Source organism: Caloenas nicobarica, chromosome 3 (assembly GCF_036013445.1).
Source record: "Caloenas nicobarica isolate bCalNic1 chromosome 3, bCalNic1.hap1, whole genome shotgun sequence".
In the NCBI taxonomy this organism is placed as follows: Eukaryota; Metazoa; Chordata; class Aves; order Columbiformes; family Columbidae; genus Caloenas; species Caloenas nicobarica.
Window position 1 is genome coordinate 98,472,280 of NC_088247.1, and position 7,768 is coordinate 98,480,047.

The window sequence follows — 7,768 nt, forward strand, 5'->3', positions numbered from 1 at the left end:
TCCAGCCACAGTGTTAAATATTATGGATGTCAAATATTAAAATGATTTTCCTGTGCTACTAGTAGTGTTCTTTGAAGGAACAGTGTCTTTGTTCTAGGAAATAAAGCTGTACAATCAGTATACAACTAGTGAAGTCTCACATTTTCTACCTTTTAGTGAGTAAGCCTTAGACAACAAAGCAGAAACTCTTCTCTTTCATCCATCGTGGGTTCTCAAGGAGACCAGTGTTTGCGATTTCTTTTAGGCTATTCTCAAGGGTCAGTTAGATTACATTTGGTGGCCAAGTAAAAATTACACCCACAGAAGGAATACCACCGCCTTTAATTGGAAATCTGCAGTCTCAACAAATTGTAACAAATCAAACTTCTATTTTTATTGTAAATATGCCCTGAGTTAGCTGTTGGGAAGATGAAAGGCTGGTATAAATGATACAATTGAGTTACAAAGAGAAACATTGCACAATGGAGAGATTTTTTTTCCCCAAGCTTTTCTTCTGTGAGACGCCGTCAAATAACCATTGGGGATTTTTTTATTAACATCTGGGTATTTAGTGTATGGTATTGAAATTCCTTCTTTACCTTCTTCTTCCTCTTTTGTTACATTCTCAGCTCTATTTCATGCTTTGCCTCTTACCACCAATCTATTGATCTTTCCCATTAGGAGGACATGAAGTCTGGGAGACGGGTACCAATTCTTCAACATGACAGAAGAGACTGCACACAGATTGACACACACACACTCCATCCAGTAAAGAAAGAAGCTGAATGACGTTATGCACTGCCCCACCAATAGATGCATTTTGCCTTATTGAAATATATGGAAGCTGTTCATAATACGACTCAGAGGTTTTGGAAGAATTTGTCTAATCTTGAGTTCCTGTAACACTGTTTGGCCTGAAATGTGCTCCAAACAGACCCTTTTTACCTCGGAGCTGGTGGAAATAACAGAAGAACAACTTCCACTAAAACTCAGAGATCGTGATTGTTGATATTTCTGCCATTAAAAGAGAGACATTTCCATGTCTTCTTGGTGAAGTACTAGATTATTGTCAAGTCTTTTTCTCTAAAAAGGAATGAAAAACATAGCAAAGAGGGTTAACGCAGAGGTAGTGGACTATGCTACTAATTTTATGACCTCAAATCTTCCTATAGGAGAGCATGCACACCCCTCCAGCCAGAGACAGCATTTGCTCTACATGACCAAAAATGCAGATATTACTCATTTCAAACCAGGCAGAAGTAGACTAATGTGAGACAAAGTTAGGAATGAATCAAGGGTTAGGTCTTACAAGTGGGTTTCCTTGACCTCTTGACTGGGTCTGTTGTCTGCTGGCTAGCCCATGGTAAGAAGTGATGAAAGGGATGTCTGTGCAGGTGCATCTTCAGTCGGTTTAGAAGTCTCACTGATGGATGCCAGAAATCCATTGAACTCTGTGTTCTCCAGAAGCTTGGTGCAGGTGGGTTTACCACTCAGGGAGAGAGAGGGAATTTCTTGTAAGAGATCTCTGTAAGAAAGGACAGTTATACACATAGATACAAAAATATTTCATACACATGGATACAAAAATACTTCTTTAGCAACATGTTAATTAAGAATGAGCAATGTGCTTAAATTCAGCAGGGAAGCAGTTTTGCTGACAGTTGATCTGTCCTTGCAGACACGTTCTGTGCCCTTATCAGGGTGAAAAGAGGTAGTTCATGGGACGCTGGGCTTTTTTTCTTTTTTACTCCCTGTGGAATAATACCCACATCCCAGGGTGATGCTATTAACAAACTTTTCCTCCTACACAAATGGCTGAAAGGTGGTTCTTGAGATATAAACCAGCAAGGGAAAATCAGCATAACTCCACAAAGCTGATTTACTGCTGTCTTTGTTTTGATCCAATGTATCTGGTCTGTAAAATGAACTTTTGCCCAACAGAGGATGTGATTTTTGTGTTGAAAACACCATGTAATCCTAGAAAGATAAACTGCTGGGAGTTTTTATTTCATGTGCAACATGATTCTTTTCTATTACTTGGTCAGCGGAAAGAAATCTTAGAAGTTCTTCAGTGTAATTGTGAATGAAATCATTGGACTTCAACTCTTATATGTGTGCAAACTCTGAAACTAGGCTTTAAGTCTCATTGTGTACTAAATAACCCACTTCACTGTGAAATAGTTGCAGGCACTGTACGGCCCTGCCGATACTATTTTTCCACCTCTATCTGCAGTGAAAGTATCTGTGTTTGGACTGTAGAAAAGGAAGCTCTGTGATAAATCCACTTTTGTCTCTATATTCTGGGCTATACAGCAACTGCTGCTGGTGGCTTGCCGCAGTGAGAATCACAAGCGCGTTGTTTTTGTTTGAGGACACGTGGAGCTCATTGCATGAGAGCAGCTATCATTTCTGGTTCAGACTTCACCATGGCACTTGTGATTTGAAGGTATTACGCTGTATAGCATTCTTTTATTTCCCAGATTCTCCTTCCAAAGAGAGGAAACTCGTAGGCTGATGTTTTGACAGTAAAGCAAATGTCGATTGCTCTTTTATAAATTCTGACAAGCTACTGTATGTAACGTTTATTTAGTGCTCTGTGTGTGTTGCCAGCAACACTAGCTAAATTTCTTCAGCAAAAATAAAAGGGTTCGATCAATCATATGATCTGGGCAACCTATATTTATATCTCCGGTGTGTCATAACCTAGTGTTGCTTGTCATTTCTTATCTGATCTACAAATATTACAAAAGCAATTTTCTGTCAGGCTAAGGCTTGATCACAGTTGACCTCAAACACCTAAGCATATTTACTGGAGAACCTCCAAAGCTCCACGAATATTTACAGGTGGTGTTCTCTCTCTGCTGTACCCATCAGTATCAAAGAAAACCTACCTGAGGTTTTCCAGTTAGGGTCCTTCCACCTTCATCCACCTTCACGTCACTTACCTTTTGGCAGTTTCTAAATGTTCTGGAGACAAATAAAATATCTTTCTGTCTTCAGCTGGGTGGTATATGAGCTTAGAGAGACACCCACTTTTCTTATCTCCCTCTCACTCTCCCTTTTCTCTCTCTTACTAGTTTGGTTTTTGTTATTACAAAATGTATCTCTTTTTTTTGTTGTTTGGAAAGTATACAATGAAAACAGAATGCCAGCTGCATCTTTGCTGAAAGAGCAGCCTTAGTTAGCACAGTCGCTTCGGAGCACACTGGGAAACTGTTGATGCTGCAACCTCTATGACTGTGAGAATATTGCTCTGTGAGTTGTTTTTTATCAGGAACTCATAGCTGTTGGCTGGATGTCTGTGGATTTTTCTGGATTCAAATTTATCCTCCCCCCCACCCCCCTTCTCCCCAATACCAGATTTATCTTTGAAATGTACTCACAGATGGTATAAATCATTTCTAAATGTCCTCGGTACAATGCAGTTTCTTAGGAATTCCTCTTCTCTTGTTTTGCAAATGTTTTTTTTTCTTCGGCATGTTGAAGTGACCTTGGTGTGTCTTACAACACTCAATATCGGGAGGCTTTATAAAACTCATATCTCAGAAGTGTCTGACATTACATTACAAGAGGATCTGTAAACCTCCGTGAGATGACGAATGTCTTTTTTAAACAACAGACCAAGACTTCATTTAAATTAGTAACATGGAGATTAGAGGAGCTCTCACAGGCTGTGCTGCAGCCATGCCAGGACTCTAGGAATATCAGTCACATGAAAGCTGTTAAGTTTGAGATGGAAATAAATCAAGGAGCCTGTAAAAACTGTCAGCAGGTCAGGGAAGTTTATGAACTCTTGCTGTATCTAATCATAAATCATAAGAATAAGCTAAAACTGAGAAGAAAAATGTCCTCTTTTGTAATCTAATGCTGTCTGTTAAAGCAATAAAACTCAAATGAAATGCATGCATTGCAATTTTTAGTTGATACTTTACATTATTACCAAAGTGAAGGAAGAGTTTCAAAGTTATAAAAGTGAGACAAATGAGAGGTGGGCCTGTGCTGGTTGGCGTCTCCAGACCTGCATCTCCTCTGCCTTCCAGAAACAAAAAGCACTCACCCAGCAAAAGCACTTAAGTGCGTGTGTAACTGCAGACACCCACGCAGGCTTAATAATGGCAATGGCACCGATTCACAGGCTTGAGGTAACACGGGCAGAAGCTCTTTGCTGGACCGGAGCTCCAAGGCTGGGTGCAGCAATCAGCATGGCACTGCTGTGCAGGAGAGAAGGATCGGATCTGGGGTGTATGCGTGAGCTCCGCTCTCAGGAGTGAAGCAAAAAGTGGAGATGTGGCGGTGTTTGGGCATTGCGGGCAATAACGGAAATAGTTTCTGGAGAGCAACCTCTCTATTGTCACTTTTAAAACCTGTATGACAAGCTCGCTTGCTTTTAAAGTCCTCTAGCTCTACAAATCAGAAGCCACTCTCACAAGGCAGAGCTGGCTTTGTCAAGGTTTGGCCCCCTTGTGCCTTAAACCCACAGTCTTTCCATCCGTGTCACTCAGGAAATATTCTGCATCTGTTTAGAGCCCCATTGACTTTGGTGATACTCTGCATAGGGGTGAGGGTTTATCTGTGGGGATTGGATTGCAGGGTGAGGGCCACAGACTGAAAATCTTCCTTGCCTGGCATACTGTTGAAAAGCACTATGAATGTTTCCGACACTACGGATACTGCCCTGCTGGGGATCCATCTCACAGTATGGTAAGTGTTCACAGTGCTTTGCGATGGTATGCCAGGCAAGAAAGATTTTACAATCCAAGGCCCTGACCTTGCAATCTGATCCCCACCGACAAATTCTTTACCCTCTCTGGAGTAACACTGGAGTCAATAGGACTAGTTGAGGAGTAAAATACTATCCAGGATGAATAAAGGGATTGGGAGGAAAAGCCTGATACTGTATGAACAATGCGTGAAAGAGGGAGAGGAAACATCTCAGCTTGCATTTAGCAGAACACAGAAACTTGGGAGGTTAGCTTGGCTTCCTCTGCTTCTTACCAGGACTGTGTACACCGGCCTTGGAATCATCTGGACCACATTTGCTGCTGAGAAATTTGAAAGGATTATGTGTGTGCAATTATAGAATATGTTCATAGTTTTTACACCTGAGTGTTCAACTGAGGGTGACAGAAGTTGGTGTGAAAACATACTGCTGAGGGAAATACATCAGTGATAAGGAAATCTTGCTGACGTTATAAAAGAAATACAGGCTGAACACTATACTACTGTAAAAATCACACAGTTGCTAGGGCCTGATACAAAGTGAAGTTGTGTCACACTTTTTTAAAGAAGAGCGTTGCATATGTCCCATAGAAACAGAGCAAAATCTTTTACTGGCTCCGAAAATACTGTGTGTGATTCTTCTGAAGAAAGCAATACCCTCTTGCTGTGGCTTTTATGGGACAGGGAGTGAACCCTGTATTCATAAAGCTGGGGTGCTGCTCCATCTGAGCAAAGCCATAAACAGCAACTGACTACTTGTATTGCAAGAACTGGGTGTTTTTAAAGCCAAGTCCTAGCTCCGTGGCTTTTGAAGGTAAGCACTGGATGAATTCTCCTGACCTCAGATAATATAGCAGAATCTTTATGATACTGCTAGTATACTTGCTTGATAGAGAAAGCTAAAGATGGTGGTGGAGAAATCTCTGCAATCAGGAAATCCTGGAAATGGAGGCTAGAATTTAAAGCCAGTAATAGACATCGTAGGTGATTCCAGCTCAAGATTATGTTTCTGTTAGTCAAGATGCTGAGTTTGAGAGAATGGTGTGTTCTCAAAACCAGAGAAATTTTGGTATCTTATGGTAGTTAGTGAAATTTAATGAGCCCAGTGGGCTCCTAGTCTGTTTTTTCTAACAATGGCTAAACACAGCAATGAATGGAAGGAAGGTGGACATGCCCCATGGTGCAGGCATCTGTGCTGTGCCATATGCAGAGCCCTGGAGCAAAGGTTAGCACCATGAGAGCCTCTGCCACTCACTGTGAAATCCTTGATTTGGATCAGACATTACGGGAGCTAGCTTGGTTTTGTGTGCGCATGTTGAAGTGATAAAAGCCTTGCTTCAGAAAGAAAACTCCATATTCAGCCTTCATGTGGTATTAGAGTGAGGAAAATCTCCCACCTTGAGAGGGAACTGTGCCTATTCCAGGTGAAACACCCGTACTTTTGACGTTGCTGAAAACAGCAATAACAGTTCTCCGCGTGATGCATCCCTGATGGATGGTTACCTGGCTTGCTCCAAGCCGAGCAATCTGACCTGAGGAGAGGCCGAAGTGCCACCTCCCACCATGGGTGAGAAGAGGGCGGCAGGCTGCAGGGTCTGGGGACGGAGCAAAGTTTGTGGGGTGTCTTCTCCGGGCCCTTGAGGGAGCACCTCTGCAGAGCAGCCAGCCCTTTTGCACAGCCGTGCCACTGGTGGATTAAACGGGCTCCTCAGCAGTTGTTCACGGCGTGCAGAGCTGATCAGGCCAGGAAAATGGACAGGAGAAAGGGCCAGTGTAGGCTCCCTAAAAACATTCACCCAGATCCTTTCTTTGCTGATGCACACAGGCTCACGTTTGCTTCCTCCTATGCTCCTGCTGACCTCCTCATCTCAGCCTGCTGTTTGTCCTCCCTGCCTTAAAACCAGTGAGGGGCCTGTTTAACCCCGTATGTGAATTGCCCGGTGAGGACTAATTACTTGTACTTCCTTCTGTAGCACTGAAAAACATGTTTTATACTTGCCCTCCAGACACAGACAGGACATTGGGATTGGGAAAAGGCTATAAACTAGCTCTTCATTAGTTTCTCTTCATTGTTACTGGGACAGGACCTTATGGCTTCGCTTCCTCTGAGAGGGGGTTACTGAGACAGGATAAAACGCAGGTGCCCAGGTGCCCATGACATAGTTTTCCTCTGCAACCAACCTGAATAGCTTTCAAGAGGAGAGATCAGAGACTCCAGCTTTTGTAATGTCAGCATCCTTGTTAAACATTTAGCAATCTGAATTCAGCTACAGTAATGCCTCTAGCTTTTTTTGTTCAATGGACACAAACCCTTTAACAGACTTGTAATGATATTAAAGATGAATGAAGAACATACAATATTTAATTCCTTATCTGTGATCTTTAGTGCAGAGCAGTTTGATCTGAGTGTTTGCTTATTGTACCGAAAGCGAAGGTTTAGTAAATAAGAAGGAAAATTAAATGCGTGGGATTGCGGGGACAGCAGGGATGGGCAGTCTGTGACAACAAGTGAAGGACGGTCTGGAAGGCTGTGGCCGAAGTATAACTCTTACGTCTTAGAACCAGAGGCAATGAGAGGGTAAATTGGCAATGGGGGATTTCCTAATGTTCCCCTGATCAGAAGGATAAGGAAAAAGGTTATTACATAAATCAAAAGCTTTACTAAAAGATCAGTCAAACGCAGGCTCAGGGGACTGGCCTTGGTAGCAAACATCTTTACATTGTTAAGTAAACTCACTGAACTGGGTCAGAAGCGAGAGTTTTATTAACTGAAAGCTGTTGAGAAGCAGGTGTGGAACAGATTAATGGTCTGGAGCTCAGCTGGCTGAGAATGGCCAGACACAGAAAGAGACAAAAATTAACCCCAAACTACTGACCAGGGCTGATGCCAGTGTGCAGCGAGGCTGAGGGAGCCATCAGGCATGCCAGGGAGCAGAGGGACGGGAAGTGTGAGCAGACAGTTTCCGTGGGGAGAGCTAATCTTGGTGTCTGCTGACACTGGTACCGTGCTGGGCGAGTAAAGGGGAATAGAGAGCTGTTTTCCACTTTGAAAAGTGGGTATCTATCGGGT

General features: G+C 42.7%; 1 long non-coding RNA gene across 1 annotated transcript; it reads right to left on the minus strand.

The window, feature by feature from the left end:
- Positions 1-339: 339 nt before the first annotated feature.
- LOC135987583 (uncharacterized) lies at positions 340-3,528 on the minus strand. The gene is made up of 3 exons (XR_010606027.1): positions 3,363-3,528; positions 1,289-1,504; positions 340-1,062 (listed from the first exon to the last, which is right to left on the minus strand). It is a non-coding gene; the product is annotated as an uncharacterized LOC135987583 (long non-coding RNA).
- Between the last annotated feature and the right edge of the window lie 4,240 nt (positions 3,529-7,768).